Source organism: Furipterus horrens, unplaced genomic scaffold, assembly GCF_987537825.1.
Source record: "Furipterus horrens unplaced genomic scaffold, mFurHor1.1.pri manual_scaffold_8, whole genome shotgun sequence".
NCBI lineage: Eukaryota > Metazoa > Chordata > Mammalia > Chiroptera > Furipteridae > Furipterus > Furipterus horrens.
The window spans coordinates 88064834-88082141 of record NW_028327178.1 but is presented as its reverse complement, the minus strand read 5'-3'; the positions used below and the strand labels follow the sequence as shown (position 1 = coordinate 88082141).

Here is a 17308-nt window from a genome sequence, read left to right as displayed (position 1 = left end):
CGCCCACCCCCCCCCCCCCCCGGCTCATCAACACCCCTCCAGAGGGGCCTGTTAATTTTGTATTGATTACGTATGTTGTAGGCACTATGTTAGGTGCATCAGTGAAACACCAGACATGGTCCCTGTCCTTGAATCATTTATATCTCAATTCACGTCTTACAGGAAAACTGCACACACCATTTCAGGTGTGTGTGGATGAAGGCGATAGAAAATGGGGATCTGCCCAAGATGATTGGAGAAAGTCTTTCTGAGGAGATGACATTGAAACTAAGACCTGAAGGACGAGGCCTCTGCCAAGGAGAGGGACAAGGAACCCGATAATGCCAAGCTTTGTAGGTCATTATAAATCATTGAACAGTAGCTTTGCCACCCGGTTTCCATGTTTAAAGATCACGCCAGCTCTGTGGCCAGTAGGATTGAGGAGAGGCGAGCCTGGAAGCTGGGAGTCCAGTTAAAGCTGCAGTTTTCCTGTCGGGGAGGGTGGTATAGCAGACAGAGGGGGAGGTTACCACAGGGTGCATTTTGGAGATTTCTAAAGGGCTCGCAAGTGGACTGTGTCAGGGAGGTTAAGGAAGGGGTGACTCAAGGGTACCTCTGTTCTCTGGCTTAAGTTGCTGGGCAGTTGGGCAAAGCCATTTGCATGGACACTACGGGAGGAGGGTTTGACAGGCTGTAAGGAGTGTTTCGGGTATATGAATATAAACTCACCTGGGTCTTCTTGAAGGGCTATTGAGTCCCAAATTTGGGGCTGAACGTAAGGTACCTTCCCAGACATAGAGTAACCTCCTGAGACCCAGGGCTGCATTCACAGCCTTCGTTGATGATTATGAATCTTTCTGTGTCCTTCCCCTTGTAATCAGCTTCTCATTAGGCGACTGGTGTTTCTAGGTCTCTGTCTCCATTTGCATATGTTATAATTATGTCTCACGAACGTAGCATTTTGTTATTTGGTGTTTACGTCTGATTTTTAGAGCTGGAAGCCTGTGCAGTATGTTCTGTCACGTGGACAGGCTGATTGTTCTTCCAAAGGGCAGCTTTCTAGCACTAGCATCTCCTTGTTTTTTTAAATAGTTATATAACATCAGGACCATAATTGCTGGTTATAAAATTGATTTTGAAAGCCACTTTAATTTATAAATTGGGAAATACTTTTTTTATTTTAGATCAAGGAAAGGGGTGGAGGGAGTGCAGACCTCTGGTTTCAGTTGCCTTCAAATTTCTAAGTGCGAGTACCAGGAGTGGCCCTGTGGCCTTAACTTGACATCCAGCTGGTGGAGTAGGGGCTTAGTCCTTCAGCTATCCTTTCACACTTGGTTTGAATTATACCCAAGGCAAAGGGTGGTGGCTGGCCCCACCTGTCTGCTCACCACATCTCCTTCCCTGCAACCCAGGAGAGTCTACGTCTTCCTTGCACTGGTTTAGCAAATGGTTACTGAGAGCTTCTGCAGCTTGCTGGTAGTCTTGGATTCACTCTTTGTTCCAGGATAGGACTAAGTCTGTGCAGCCTGGAGTCTTTTCTTGCATGCGGGGTAGGGAGGGACGGACGCCTCTCTCACCTGAAGTTCCTGAGCTCGTGATATTTGCCAGACTTTGTGCTCTCCCCTGTTGATTATCTTGTTGAATCCTCACTCGTGTCTGGGTGTGGTGTCCTCCCAGCTCTCACTCCAGAGAAGAAGTGGGTTGCCCCACTGGGGACATGGCTGGAGCTCTGGTGCCACGGTCATTTTCATGAGCATCTGAGGATATGTCACATTAGCAAGCCCGTGGCGGCACAGGACTGTCTCAGCGCTCCCAGGAGGTCACAGAAGGGAGTGCGCACTTCTTGTTGAAGAAGGAAATGGTGGCAACGTGTAGGGCGTGTGGTTTAAGATGGCCCTGAAGAAGGCAGAGCAGATGAAGGGACACAGCAGAGGCAGGCCCTGGGAATTTGTGGAAAGAGCGGGTCTTTGGGTTGGTTCCCACAGAGGCTAACATGGGAGAGCAAAGTCAGCTTAAGACGAGTGAACTTCATCCTGGTGGGGCGGTGTATAAAGCTGTTTTTTTGGCAGATGAGTCAGTTGCGTTGAGGGGAGAACTTTCAGCCCCTTGGTGGGGGGCCCGAGAGATGAGACGCTACACCTGACAGAACCGGTCTTCGGCAGGAGTGAGGTCGCACAGGCACCTTCCCCAGCACAGAAAGGAGAAGCGCAACAACGGACCAGGGCAGCTGGAAACCCTGTGCTTCCGTATTGGTGCCAGGACGGGAAGTGACCTGCTTTCGAACTTGAAGTGCTGGTAACCCTTGTTTTAGATCACTGCTCTACCGTTACTGGCTGGATGACTTTGAACAAGTTACCTAACTTCATTAATGATGCTCCTTGTCCATTAAATAATACTAATTTAACACCGATGCTCACTGTGTGCTGTGGTAAAGATGGAATGTACGAGAAATATAAAGGTCCCACTGCAACCCTACATACAGAAAGTGAGTTCAGTAATGATGGCTCTGTGTGTTGCCCTCATCCTGTTTGTTTTTGCCAAATCCTCATAGGCTAATCCTCATTTTCACTTCAGTTCTCAAGAATAATTTGCTGTGCTCTTCTTTGCCTTGAGAGCTCCAAACCCCTTAGCGAGTGCCCCCAGTGAGTTCCCCTCGGCACAGGGGCCTTTGGGCTGTAACCAGAAGTCCATATGGTGTCCTTTTGCCCTGACCACTCTGGGCATGACCTTGTTTGAGTCTTTCCTTTTAACGCCACAAATTGTCCAGTCCCCAGACGGATGAGTGGCCTCTCCCCTTTAGCAGTAGCTGCACCTTAGACACATCCCTCCTGGCAAGGGCCCACGAGGAAAACTCTCAGGAGCCCAGTCTCTCCCTTGAGCCCCTTCTCAGTTGATCACAGCAGCCGCAGCCGAACCTCAACTCTGTGGGGGCCAATCGAGGCAGTTGGCAGTTTTCACTTCATCCCTACACTTAATAAGCTGAGGAAGGGAATTAGTTAAGGTATCACTGTAGCCCGCTGCTAATTATTAGGGCTGTTTCCGGAGACAAAACGTTCCCCCTTAGTTTGTTTTGAGTGAGTCCCAACTGGTACCTGTTTACCAGACAAGGTGCTCGGGGAAATCGCCATCCCCAGTGCCCCAGAGGCTTCCATATGTGACTTCCCGAGGCCAGAAAGACCAGGTTTTAATGGTCTTTAAGTGGTGTGACAACTAGGGGCGTATCCTCCTGATCGCTGGTCACCAGAGCCCTCCAGATTTCAAAATCTTAGGTCCTGCCCAGCAATCCTTATTTTTGTGCATTTGGCAAACTTTTAAATACTAGCATGTTGGCAGCACACTCTAAGGAACTGAAAAGTTTAAAACAATATTAAGGAAGTCAGCAACAGTGACCACATGATCACTGCCGCGGTATGACCAAGTCTTTGTGTCTGGGCTTCCACGGAAACTGCTTGCCACAGTTCGTGCAGAACCATTCACTGCCCTGAGCGAACCTTCGGGTGTACTGGAGGCAAAGCTGACATCCGTTGGCGTGGCTTTAAGCTCTGCTCATTCCCTTGCCCTCAGTAAGCCCGCCACTGTGGCCATTGGGCCTGCCGTTGTTTCTAGAAGAGTGTGTGTCCTTATTTGTGGTAAGTGGGTCAAGCTCAGCTGACACAGCATAGAGCCCGCCTCCTCTTAGTGGCTTCACCTGCTTTCAGGGAGTCTCGGGGAGAGGGGCCGTCACCAGTCCACCGTCGGGGAGGACTCCGGCACAGTGAGCTGAGGTCCACCTCACGACCTGCCCCGAGCCACACAGGTGGCACCACCACCTTTGTCCTGGGAAGCCCCACGTTGCCCTGTTGTGCTGTTTCTGGCTGGAGTCTTTGATCAGGAGCCTACACAGATCCTCACAGTTCCCAGTATTCCTTGTGTCACGGGCCCTCTCAGAATCTGAAGTTTGGGGCTAGTCTCTCAGAAAAATCACAGGACTTACACACTATGGTACTTCATGTGCCTCCAGTGGGTTGCAGACCTGTGCATCCCTGGAGTTAGAAGGACCCCAGATTGAGAAGCCCTGCCCTGGTCCTGAGCCTCTCTTGGCACATGAAGAAAAGATGTCCCCAGGAAGAGCAGAGAGAGCTAGGTGAGCGCGGAAGCCAGGTTTCCCACCCCTGCTGTCACCACCAGGCAAGGGCCCTTATCGTTTTTCTGCACTTGACTTCAGTGTCCCACAGGCTGCTGCCCTTGTATTTGTGCTGTCACACCCTGGGTGACAGTTCACCTTCTTGAGAACTCTGGACACCTACGCAGGGGAAGAGGACATGGAAGATGGGAAGGGTGCTTCTTAAGCAAAGGGTGGACCTCTGGCTGCCAAGGACTGGGGCTCAGTTCTTCTTAGGGCTGCGCTGCCCCCATCTCAACGCTCGTGTGTTCAGAGTGCGGAATAGGGGAGTCTGCCGTACCTGACAGCACCCCAGCCAGGCCTCCACCGCTGCCTCTTGCCCACTTGTCAGCTAAGGAGAGTGGTGGAGCATTTTTACCGTTTTACAGGGGGTTGGGCCTGGCAGGAGGCCACCATGGTGTGTCTTTAAGGTCTGGGCAAGTCTCCTGCATGGAGGCCAAACCCATGTCTTCCAGTCCTGACTGCCCTTCTCGTTAACCTCTTACTCTGACTGACTGAGCGAGACTCGGGGACTTACTCTGAAGCCAGGCCAGCTCCAACTAGCCACACCAGTATTTCAGGCTTCTTCTCCAGGTGGAAAGAAAGTGAGGGGAGGAGTAGTGGAGAGAGCTGGAATGGAGGGGGAGCCTCCTGGTTCTCTAGCTGGTGCCTGTGTCATGGCAGGAAGACCCTTCACCCACATGTGCCTCATGTCCCCCTTCCAGCTCTGCGGTGTAGAGAGGGGCATGGCACAGCGTAGCATGGGAGAAAAATAACACCGCTGCTCCATCCTGGGGAAACAGCCCGGCCCTCTCTGCAAAAGCAGGGATTTTCATAACCATGTATTTTTAAAATATTTTATTTATGTATTTTTAGAGAGAGAGGAAGGGAGAGAGAAAGGGAGAGAAACATCAATGTGTGGTTGCCTCTCACACACCCCCAATTGGGGACCTGGCCCGCAACCCAGGCACGTGCCCTGACTGGGAATCGAACCAGTGACCCTTTGGCTCACAGGCCGGCACTCAGTCCACTGAGCTGCACCAGCCAGGGCATTATAACCACATTTTTATATTAAAATCTTGTCATACTGATGGAATGATTCTGTGAAGTTCATAAATTAATTTTTTATTTCCGTGTACTAGCTCCCAGTTTCTATTGATCACCCCGTATTGGAGCTCCTGTGCTTGGCACCCTGAAACCTTAAGAGCAGCAGGCAGGACAGTGTCCCTCCCCTTCAGGAAGCTTGTAGTTAGGGAGTAGTAAGTGTGGCCTCCACAGCATGCTGAGTCGGGGGGATGTCTGTGGTCATTCGGTGCCTGCTCACTGGAAACTGGCTCCCCTGGGCCTGCTTCCTGGGAGGAGGTGAGTGCCGCCTGAGCGGACCGGTTTAGGGACTGGGACAGGTGGGGTGCACAGCCAGATTAGCAGTTGCTGAGGCCCAGATCAGAAAGGCTGTCACTTTGAGAGAAGACTGGCGTGTGGCTGAGCTGTCTTGTCTGGAATTTTTGCCTGAGCCAAAGGTGACTGTGAGGCTTGGTTTTGGTTTTGGTTTTTTGGGTGTGATTTAAAGCTGCCTCCTGTGTGCGTCATTGTCTTATTATAAATACAGGCCTACACACCCTGCTCGGTGGGCATTCCATATTTCAAGTTGAGAAAGCAGACTTGGAGAGCCTTGACTTGGTAAAGGTCAAAGCTGGTGATTGGTAGAGCTGGGATACGTATTTTAGGTCTTCCTACTCCAAGGCTCATGCCCTTGACAGAGCACCAACTCTGCCATTCTGTAACACATACTCTGAAAGGTGCTCCCCTTCGGCACCAATTTGGGACCTGCTCCTAGGTTTCTACCTGGTTTTGGTCTCTAGGTCAGGGTTCAAAAACCATAAAGCTCCCTGGCCTTCCAGAGTGTGTGGCTGCCATGGAGCTCCTGGTGGGTATGGTTTCATAACCTATAAGCGTTTGTTTCCTGTGCCCTAAGACCATGCCCCTTCTGTAGACCTGAAGATGGAAAACAGCCCATTCGTCATCTCTACCCCCATTTTTCTTACCCTGACACCAGGACCCCCATGTGCTATGCGAGGGCTGCTCACATCACAGTCGTCCCTGTTTTTGCCCCGTTCCTAGACCACTTGGGCTAGCTGAGCCTTAGAGGCATGATGCATCAGGAAGCCTGGCTTTAGTCCTTCTGACAGATCAGGACTGACAGTAGTGCTGGGGCCGCTGAACTCCCCATGGGCTGGCATGTTGCTAACTGAGGATGAAAAGCCAGCTGCTTTGTTTGGTGTGTTAAACAAGTGAAGAATGACTCATTTTGAAGCTAATCCTATTTATAAGGAGACCTGCCCTCTGTGACCCACAGATTACCCTTTGCCTCTGTGCCTCCATAGCATGATATGCTGAAAATAAATACATGAGCCTCGGTTTGTTCATCTGTAGGATGGAGAGAATTCCTTCATGGTCCTTTGTTTAGACAGAGGAGGCACTGCGTATTAAGCCTTGCATGGTGCCTAGCACATCGAATGTATCATTAGCTACAGTGATAATTTCACCACAGGACTGCAGGGAGAACTTAGGTAAGGGTGAGTTCTTGGCCACCTGCTCAGTAGTACCGTAGTTGGAGTTTCTACGAGCACACTGGGCAGGTGGCTTCCTTTTAGGGGCTTGCTTTTTGGTGTGTGAGCCCATTCGGTCCCCCGCCCCATCATCGCTTGCACCCACTGCAGCTCTCCCCAGCTTCTCCCCAGCTTGTGGTATTCACACTGCTAGTGGCCTTACGGAAACAGTTTGGCTCCCCAGTCTCCTTTCACAGACCAGAGAGGTGCTTGGCTGGTGGAGTCACTTGCCAGGAGGCTCCTCATTGCCTGGTTGGCATTGCATTCCCGTTTGTGCTCTGGACACCAGACCTGTGCAGAGGTACCTGGGCCTGAGCCTTTTTCTGAGTCAATCTGTTTGTAAATGAAAGGCTCACATGGTTTTTGTTGTTGTTCTTTATTCATTTATTTTTTATAGAAAGGGAAAGGGAGGGAGAGACAGATGCAATGAGAGAAACATTGATCCGTTGCCTCTCTCACTCCCCCAACCAGGGGCCTGACCCACTACCCGGCATGTGCCCTGACCAGGAACTGAACCAGCAACCTTTCAGTTCACAGGCCAGCACTCAATCCACTGGGCCACACCAGCCAGAGCAGCTTACATGGGTTTAAGCAATGATTAAGCTCTTCTTGTCTCTGTAGGAGGGCATTTTACATTAAGTTACATGTTAAAAGCAGGAGCTTTGGACTGATACAGACCTAGGTTCAAACCCTTTTCTCAACCACTTAGTAGCCACGCAGATCTCTGAGCTCTCATTTCTTAGTGTCTAAACCCAGAGTACCTACAGCCCCCAGCTCCTACCTCACAGGGTTGTTGAGTGAAGCGAGGTGGTAGGTGTGAAACACTCGGTCCATTTTAGCACACAGTGAGTGGAAAGCAGTGTAGGAGGGTTGACAGTCACCTGCCTGAGTTGTCACACACACAAGTGTGCTATCTACATAGAACATACCTGTCACGTTGGAAAGGCTAAGCAAGTGATTGCTGTTGTGCTAATAATTACAGAGAAATAAGGAGGTCAAGTGTGCTGAGGGGACTTGTCCAAGAGCTGAAATAAGAAAGGGCGGAGTGTGCCAACACACCTTCCTGGGTGGCCGACCCCTTTCCCTCTTGAGACCACCTCAGATGCAGGCTGTTATAACCGCTGGCTGAACCGGCCTAAAAGCCACCAAGTGACGACTGTCACAGAGGGAAGGCTTTGGGCAGTAAAGGGGCTGCAAAAGTTTGGATTAGGTGCTGGTTCTGCTACCCAACAGCTCTGTGATGTAGGCCAGCCTGCTCCATCTCTCTGGGTCTGCTTCTTCTTAAAATGGGCAAATTCATTCTGATAAGATGCAGTGATGAGGAAAGTGAAAGATGGAATGTGCTACTGATGTCATCTCTAGGTTTATCACACCATCAGTTTTGCTCAGTGGGTGTGGCTTTGTCCTCCAGGAAGTGCTCTGATTAGAAGTGAGGGTTCCACTGAAAGGGACAAGGCAAGTCCTGGATGGTTGAAGTTGGTGAGCAAGCAGTGAAGCCCAGCCTGGGTAGTCAGGGACCTGAGGCGTGGCTTTTGTGGGATGAAATGCCAGGACCTGCATCATTCACAGTTCCACTAAGTGCCTGCTGCTGCGTCGATCCGAGCATTCTGTTCATGGCGGTAGGAAGGGCCCTCCGTCTTCCAGGGAAGTTTCTGCCATTGGCTCCCTGGAAGACCGTACCTTCTCTAATGGGTCGGGAGAGAGACTCGAAGTCCAGGTCCGCTCCACAGAAGAGTACCTTCTCCTTTCCCTGTCCCTACCCACAGGGCAAAGCCAACAGACCTACCAGGAGGGCTGGAGCCAGTGCCAGAGCTGGAGGCGGGGGGAGGGCCTGTGGGAAATGTTAGCCTTGGCTTCTGGCAAGGGCCCTGTGATTACAGCGGTCATTACAGGCTGGTGTCCCCGGAGCTCTTGCAGAGGGCCATGCTGTCGGTCTGTTCCACAGTTTATTACGTAAAAACGGACTCTGGCTTCTGAATCTCTGCCTCCTTGGCCAACCTCCTGCTGATGATCATCCTTCTGAGGAGGTCGTCTTAGCTTGGGTGCTGCCAGCTGAGAGAGGAAAGCAGTGTTGAAAGGGTCATAACTGTCCCCAGAGGTTATCTTAGCAGATCACACACAACCATACAATTTACTGGGCTTTTCTTGTCATATTGCACGAGGACTTCAGGTGTCTTAGATGGTGAGGTCCTCCCACAGCTCTCCCTTCCCCTCATCTTCTGGGTGCTCCGCTTTGTCTGCTGAAGGCTCAGAGTGAAGGCAGTAGGCATGCTGAATAAAGCTGGACGTGAGGAGGCCGCTGGGTCATTGCGGGACATGCACGGGATGATTCCATTTTTACAACTCAAAGACTGAGGTACAAGGCCCACCACTGGATTTTTGTTGAAAAGACTTCAGGCAGACAGGTAGAAGCAGCAGAAGAGCAGGTTGGGCCTGAGAAATCCAGTATTTTCTTTCCAGATCAAATACCTTTCCGGTGCCTTTATCATTCATCCTTACTTGACTTCACACACAGACACTGAGTCATCTCACCTGTGCGACAGAGGAAGGAGTCGCAGACTCACCTCTCAGGGTGCTGACGGGTGTGGGAAATTCTCTGGGTCCACTGTATGTGCAAGAGCCCAGAAAAGCCCTGGGTCTGCTTTCCCGGACAGCTCGCTGCTCTGTGGACCTTCTGTGGCAGCTGCCAGCCTGCCTTGTTGATTGCAGTACGCTATTTTTTCCATTACCGAGTCGAGCGTGATAATGCGATATGCACTCAATACTAAAAATACAGAGGAAAAATGGAGGGCAAAGAAAACACGCTTGTGACAAGTACAACGTTGTGGTGCATTTTTTGCCCAATTTTCCTGTACTTGGAGGTTTTGCGTTTTACATAGTTTTGGTCACGCTGTATGCCACAGAACTGTCTAGCCTACTTTTTCCCACTTAACCCAGTGGAGTGTTTCTGCCATAATGTTGTTCAGAATGCTATACAGCCTTCTCATTTCCTATGTAAATATCAATGAGTGGATGGATCATTTGCTTAAATCTCTTATTTTTGGATTTGTGGGTTGTTGCCTCGTAATTTAAATATACTTCAGTGAACATCTTTATTCATAGTCCTTTTCACGTTTAGGATGATCAGTTAAGCTACATTTTCTAACCACGTCAGAAGCTCTGAAAACACATTGGCAGATTGCTCTCCAAAAGGCTTTGCCGCACTCCTCCAGTGAGGGGTGTGCCCTCCTTGTGGCGCTCCCCACCTGGCTGCACGCGGTGTCGCAGTGTTGGCTGCTAAGTGGCTGAGGACCAAGGCCTGTTTAAATCTAATAGCGTTCGTCATTTCTGGTGGGGACTGGTGGCTGGGAGAGGACGGGCTCATCGAGTGCATCAGTCCCTGCTCTGGGTCAGCTACTTTTTAGTTACTCCCCTCAAACTTCAAAACAGAGCCCCGCCATTTCTCAGAGGAGGCAACTGAGGCTGATGGGATGTAAACCGTTCCATCTCACTGTTCCCACTGCCTCTCACAAAGACTAGCCAGGACCTGAGGACGACGGCGGCAAGTAACGGCGGGGGAGGTGCTGGGCTGGGAGGGCACAGCCTGCACACTGCCAGGAGCTTACTGATCATGGGAGCCAACGGGGGGGGTGTCAGGCACACGGTGAAAGACTTGTCTGATTCTGTCATCAGGGGGAGAGCGGGCACTTTGAAGCTCTGATTTAGAAGACTTGCGTGACGCTCGGATGTAGCGTTGCTGCCCTGGATGCCGCCCTGCCTAGGATAGGGCTCCCCTTAGCTCTGATCAGGCTCAAACTAGGAAAGCTGGGCTGGGGTGAGAGCCAGCCCAGGGCTACCCTCTGCAGGTGGTTTGTCTTGGTCCCTGAGGCCCACCACCAAGGCGATTGATCCCCAGATAATAGCCAATAACAACAGAGCTAGGCACTGTTGTAAGTTTTACATGGACTGGTTCATTTGGTCCTCATAATCACCTGTGGTTTAAGTACAGGTGACCAGACCAAGAAACAGAGGACTTAAATTTGTCCACAGTCCAGTGGCAGAGTCTGTAGACTCAGCCACAGGTTCTGGTTTCAGAGCTTTGTTCCTAACCCCTACAGTGAGGGACCCCCCCTCGCACTGCCCCTGGCGGTGGGATTCTGGCCTCTCCTAAGACAGAGGAACCTTGGCTACCTACTTAGTACAGGTTCTCAGAGGCCTGAGCCTCACTTTTCTTGTCTCTTAAAATGGGATAAGTAAACTCAAGAGAGTTGAAGTTTCAGGGCAGCACAGTTCGGGTGGGGAAGGAAATCCAAGGGGAATCAGGGCTTCCAAGGCCTGAGGGGACAGGCAGCTAGGGTCTGGTGGCATTTTTTTTTTTTTTTTAATAGGTGCAGGAAGCCATTAGAGAGGCATAGGATTCATGATCAGAATTGTATGGCTGGGCTTCCAGCCAGGGTCTGGCCCTCGGTCCATATGCCCTTGGGTGTGTTACTTAACCTGCACCTCAGTTTCCTTATGTGAATAGTAAGTGTGTGTGTATCTACAGCAAGGTGGTAATAGTGAAGCTAAATTTATTTCAGATAATGTATTTAGAAACCTTCTGTCCCGGCTCCCAGCACATCACAGCTCCGAGTTCACCTGGGTTGGGAGCTGGCAGCTAGTAGGAGAGCTGGAGCTTGGAGGGACCCCAAGCCCGCTGACCCAGTGTCTACCCACTCCCTGCTTTCTGTCTTCCAGGTTGATCCTCGGGACCCACAGTCTCATCACGTCTCTCACAGAGGACGGCGGAGGGTACAGGCAGTGGCTTGGCCGTTGGCAATCTCCCGACAGCTGGATCTCCAGCAATGTGAAGCTTTTGTTTGGGTTTTCGTCCTTCTTCAGTTTAGCTTAACTTTTTTGTTGTTTTATTTTTTTGTCTTTCTCTTTTTTATTACTTTTTTAATTTAAACAATTTAAGACTTCAAAAGAGCAGAAGCTGTGTTGTGGACAGACACCAATTTCTTTAAAGAAATTTAATGTGGACAAAACATATGTATAAATTTCATTTTTAATTTTTTAAGGTGTTAGGGAGCTATTTTGTTTTTGTCCTTTATTTTCCCTGTCTTTCTTTGACCTGTTTCTCAGTTCTGCTTATAACACCGCCCTTCCCCAGAGAAGGCCTGCCTCTCCATGGGGATGTAGGGATTTCTCCTGGAATGGGGGCATGAAGACAGATGGAGCCTCTGGGCCACCTTTCCACCAGAGGCAGAACTTCTGGACTCTGGTGGGCTGTTCCTGGCCAGCCTCTGGGCCTTGGATAAAGAACCACCTTGAAGAAGACACCAGGGTTTGGCCAAGAGAACTCAAGAAAGCAGCTCTAAACTTTGGGCATGTTCTCTTTAAACTGTTGGAAACCCCAGGCCATGCCAGGACTTATCAGTGGTGGGAATCTATCCCCTCTACTGCCCATTAGAACCTAGATCTTTGAGGGGGGAGCAGGGGTGGAGGGGAATGGGACAGAAGGTGACCATCTCCCCCTTCCTGGTAGTTGAGTGGTCAGTGCACCCACCTCTATGAGCCTGCCGTTCTGTTAGTGATCTTTCTCCAAGAAGATCCCCAGGAAAAAACTGCCGTGCCAAACCTCTGCCCGGGACACTGCCGGGTCTTAGCAGGCACCTGTGAGCTTGACCTATCACCTACTGGCTCCTGCATTATCTTCCCACATGTGCCCACCAAACATCCAGGTTGTCACAGAGGCTGCCTAAGCCCCTGAGATTCCATTGTGACCATTGCCATAAGAACGGGGTGGCCTAGACTGGCTGTCACTGCAGGGAAGGGTGTGCCCTCTGTGCCGAGTTTCATGGTATCACTTACGGTGACAGTGCCAGGCGCGGTCTCCCTCACCCCAGGGACATACTGTTAGGTGCTCGTTTTCGGTGTAAATGGGTCTGATGGGAAAAGGATGGAACTGCCAAGAGGAGGGAGGTGACTGGACAGACCCCGGTAGCCCTTAGGTGCCCGATTGTGGGTTTGCCACCTTAGAGCTTCCCCAGCTGTGAGCCCTTGGACCCACCAGCAGTGTCTGCCCGTGTAGCTTAGCTTCCGCTCTCCAGCGACACCCTCGCAGCCCCCTCTTCACAGGCATCTGAACCCCACATTCTCTCCCCTGTGCAAAACGGGAACCCTTCCTGCGCTGTTCCCCTCCCCTGGACACACTACTCTGGCGACTCCAGGAAAGGCTCTTTGGGGAGAGGGGAGGAATTCTTTTATGTTTACTTTTGGTTTTTGTTTTCTCTAACCCTGCGTAGGATCAGCAGGGGAGATAGCTGGAGGACATCTAAGTTTGTGTGTGACCAAGATTGGGGGACTCTTCCTCCCCCCCTACCGCCCCCCCCCCCCCCCAGCAGCAGTCCTGGTGCTGTGGCTCTGGGGGTTTGCGAGCGGCTAGCACAACGTCAGCTCACACTTGGCAATACATTTGCTCACATTCTTTCAGCCTTTTTTCAAGCCCCTCAGATACCAAGGCTGCTTTCTCCCAGGCACACAGTTGGCTGTGGTTAGCAGGACCCGGCAGGGCTGCAGGTGGTAACCAGGCCCTGCCCTTCCCTGGCTGAAATCCTTCGTGATCATCTGTCCCTTGGCCCTTCTTCTGACTTCTCAGGAGACCTCCTATGTGCACTCTGAGCTACAGCTGGGAGGCTGGGCACGCAGCATCCCCTAATTGCAATGGACACTCCTCTGCCCCACCACCCTGCCTTCCCTTGGGCCAGCTGTCACTCTGTACGTGAGCAAGTGGGAAAAGCAGTCCCCAAACTCGGCACCCCCAACTTCCCCCGGCTGTGGCTCATGCTCTGAGGTCCCTAGTGAGGGCTCAAGCCTAACAAGTTATTTACTGTTTGCTTCTCTTTTTTTCTTCTTCCCTCCCCAGGTTTCTCAGCTCTGTCTGGATGAGGTCTGGGAGCTGCAGTGCTCCCCCTCGGTTATTTTTCCTGGTACCTGAGTGGCCCTGTGGGTCACAGGATGCCCATGCCTTTTGGGCGAGGCGGGCAGCCTGGGAGTAGCCTTTTTCCGCACACCCCTAACCTTGTAGGACCTGCAGCCCCTCCTTCCCTAGCTCCCGAGGGCCAGCTCGTGAGCCCCAAGTGCCTGTCTCCCTCTCCTCCCTCCTGCTCTCCACTCCGTGGACCGGAAGCCCCCAGGCAGCGAGGTGGGAGTCCGCTCTAAGTTAAGTGCTGGCTCTGCCCAGTCAGTGGACCAGCCTGCAGTTAGGCGCGAGTGGCTCCTGTCATCTTTCTCAGCCACTTGCCCCCTGTCCCTGCTGTGGTCGCCTTCCTTGCCTCTTCCTGCCTTTTCACCCTCTCCACCCAGGTCTCAGGCCTGGCAGAAGCTCTGTGGTGCTTCATCTCAGTGCCACCAACTCTGTTAAGCTTGTACAAGTTCTAGAAGCTTCTAGACCTTAAAATAGCAGTCATTCTCTTCTCTTTCTGTCTGAAAAGGATAGCCTGTTGGAGGGAGAGGCTGCGCATCAGCGCTGTGGGTCTGAGCTCGGTTTCCCCTGCGTGAGAGGATCAGCAGGACAGATCATAGTGCCTTACTCCATTGCCTTCCCCTGCAGAGCCCTGGCTCCCGCGGAGTTCGTTTCCTCCTCCTCCTCCTCACCTGTGTCCGTCCATCTGTCTCTTCAACTCTCACTCCAGCTCACAGATGCCGTGTGGGAAGGGTTACTCCCGTCACCCCCCACCCCCACCCCTCCCTGAGGGCTGCAGCCAGGTCCACCTCTCCCTGCCCGCCACCAGGGTACACTCTAGAAGCTTTAGCAGAGGGTGGAGAAACTGCTTCCGACAGGTGCACGCTGCCTCTTACGACCTAGCAGGTCCCTGCCTCTTACCTCTAGCCAGGAGGATGCCACAGTGTTCACTCAAGGCGGGTTCCACCTGACTCCCTCCTGGGCACTGAGGACAAAGATCGCAGGCCTCGGCCTCATCTCATCCCAGAGGCATTGGGACAGGAGGGTGGGAATTCTTTCCTCCTGCCCTGGTGTGGCTTGTCCTTCACGGCTGCCTTTCTGGGGGAGTGTATAATGTTTACTTGAGAAATCACCCTGTTTACAGCCAGAGGAGAATCGTGCCCAACACTAGGTGGAGACTGACTTGGGGCAGACGGGGCCTGGCCTCCTTTATGGCTCTGCCAGTGGTGGCCCCGGCATGGATGCAGGCAGAGGTGGCGGGGCGCACTGCCTGCACTCCCTCCGCTCCCCGACCCTGTGGTGCTAAGACCACTCGCCACCTCGCTCACAGCGGTCTGGCCCCTGGACATTCCCCACCTCTCATTCCTCTCCTCTGAGGTTCTAAGCTCCTTAACATATCAGTTGCCTCCTAGAGAACCAGTGTTTGGAGCAATAAGATTATATTTTTTTGCTTAAGTCTGTTCCTAAGAAAAGGAAAAGAGCTGACGTTGTGGGACTCCTCTGTGCTGTTGGCTGTTTGCCTTCTTAGAAAACGGACAGGTGTCTGGGTTTCGACATCGAGGCACCTTCTGGAAGCTTGGGGAAACAGGAGTCTTGACTGTCCTCGCCATGTCCCCTGTCACTGGGCCTCCAGCCCCACCCTCCGTGTGCATCTCCCACCCTCAATCCTGCTGCCGCCCTCACACACACGTCAGGGGCACCGGGAGCTCAGACTTAAGTGTGGCTTTTGGGTCATTGCCCCACATGACTCCTTTACCCTTCCTAGATCTGTCTGGTGGCCCCCAGACAGACAGCTGCTGGAGTCTCCTGGGAACTGGCAACCGGACAGCAGCCAAGCTCGAACTCTTTGGGGCTTCAAACAGCCGGGCTTGGAGCTGAGGCCCAGCCTTCAGCACAACCCAGGCCCGTCCCTGGTCCTGCCCCTAAGCTTGGAGGGGACCAGCAGATGTGACAGGAGGGTTGACTAATGTAAGCATCCACAGCCATCATCAGGAGTTGAGCCCCTGTCGTGGGCTGCAGGGGGTAACAGGAGGAAGGGAGTTTATTTAGGGACGTTTAAAAGATCTCTGTGCTCCAGGGGCCTCTTGCCATCAGAGCCAGGGAGTATGTTGCCATGATATAACTTGTGTGGGGCCATCTCCATGTGAGGGGAGTTTTAACCCAGGCACAAAGTTCATTTCAGATACTAGTTAACGAGTCTATCTTCCTTTACTTTCTTTTTTTGCACAGAAGCTGGTAATCTAGGACCTACGTGTGAACAACTTTATATGAATATTTTTTGTACTTGGTTTACTTGGGTTGGTATGATACATTATATTTAAGTTCTTTGAACACTGTGGATCCCCCTAATGTGTATGAATGACTGAGGCTTTGTAAATTAAGGGATGTTTGTGTGAATAAAGTTATTTGACGGGGTCAAAGAGCCATATGTTATGTGAAAACGAGTGTCTGTGGTTTTATCGCCACCTGTTTGTGAAGGAGGAGCAGCCAACACGTGCGACTTCTCTCCTGTCCCCGGTCCCAGTGGGCGAGCAACATGAGAGAAAAAGACCTCGGGTCCTTGATGAGGAAACCACCTGGAGTGCTTAACTGGTCTTCCCACCCCCCTCGGGGGAGCAGGAATCCACACCACCCTTCGCAGGGGTCCAGAGCCTCAGCCAGCCTGGTGGGCCCTCCTCCAGGCCCCTCAAAGGCCCATCCAACCCTCGCACCATGCTTTTGCAAGGTCTGCCCTTGGGTGTGTAATGTAGAGATAAGAAGGGTCTCCAAACTGTAGCAGTGAGGAGTCAAGCTCCCAGAGGAGCTGGGCCAGGGCAGAGCAACTCTGGGCTGGGACGTAAGCACCAGGCCCGGGGAGCAGAGGGCTCTAATCAAGCGAGGCCATACGGGGTCTGCGGTTGGAAGGAAGTGCACACAGCTCATCTCTGCCTGGCAAACAGAAGCCACATTCTCTGAAGAATGAGGACGGGCACCCATTAAAAGCCAGGCACTTCCAATACCTCCACCCGCCTGTGTGGTGGGTGTGGTGTGAGCCCAGAGAATCCAGATGACTGGGTGAATGAGTGCTTAGTGCTCTGAAAGAACGGGGTCTTCGCCACTTGCCACTGAGCAGGTGATTCAGTCTCACTGCAAAATGGAGGTGACGGCAACCTTCAGAGGTTGCATAAGAACCTCATTGGGCCCAGCACTTAGTAGGCTCTCAATGAATGATTCTATAGTTTCCTTTTCCCAAACAGGTTTGGGATTCCCCTGGTCTGCTGAACACTGAGCCCTGCCTCCCAGCGTCCCACAGCCTTGGGAAGAAGCATCAGGCTGCGGTAGTAAGAACTGATGTTCGACATGGGACCCACCACCTGGGCCTGTTTTCAAGGGACCTGGTAAACCCAGGAATCAGAACTGCAGGGGCACAGACGGTCAGGACTGGAACGTGTGTTAGAGAAAAAGATAAGATGGGCTTCCTACCTAATCAGAGCGAACAAGCTGCACTCCAGGCCCAGGCTCCCGTGTCCCGGGCCTGCTGGAGGTGAAGTCCTGTAAAGGCTACTTCTGTGCTTGGCCTGCGCTGCAGCCTGGAGCGTGGAGGGGTACAGCCCACAGTTTGTTGTTTTAACAACTTTGTTGAGAGAGTTCACGCTTTTGAAGTGTTTATGCTAG

The 17308-nt window shown here is 52.0% G+C and overlaps 1 protein-coding gene across 1 annotated transcript in view; it reads left to right on the top strand.

Moving 5' to 3' along the window:
- The window catches only part of STK35 (serine/threonine kinase 35), a 39490-nt gene extending 26430 nt beyond the window's left edge, over positions 1-13060 (top strand). Inside the window, exon 4 of the mRNA XM_090286146.1 lies at positions 11446-13060. The gene's annotated coding sequence lies outside the window, so the exon portion shown is untranslated. The remainder of the gene's footprint in view (positions 1-11445) is intronic.
- Positions 13061-17308: the final 4248 nt, after the last annotated feature.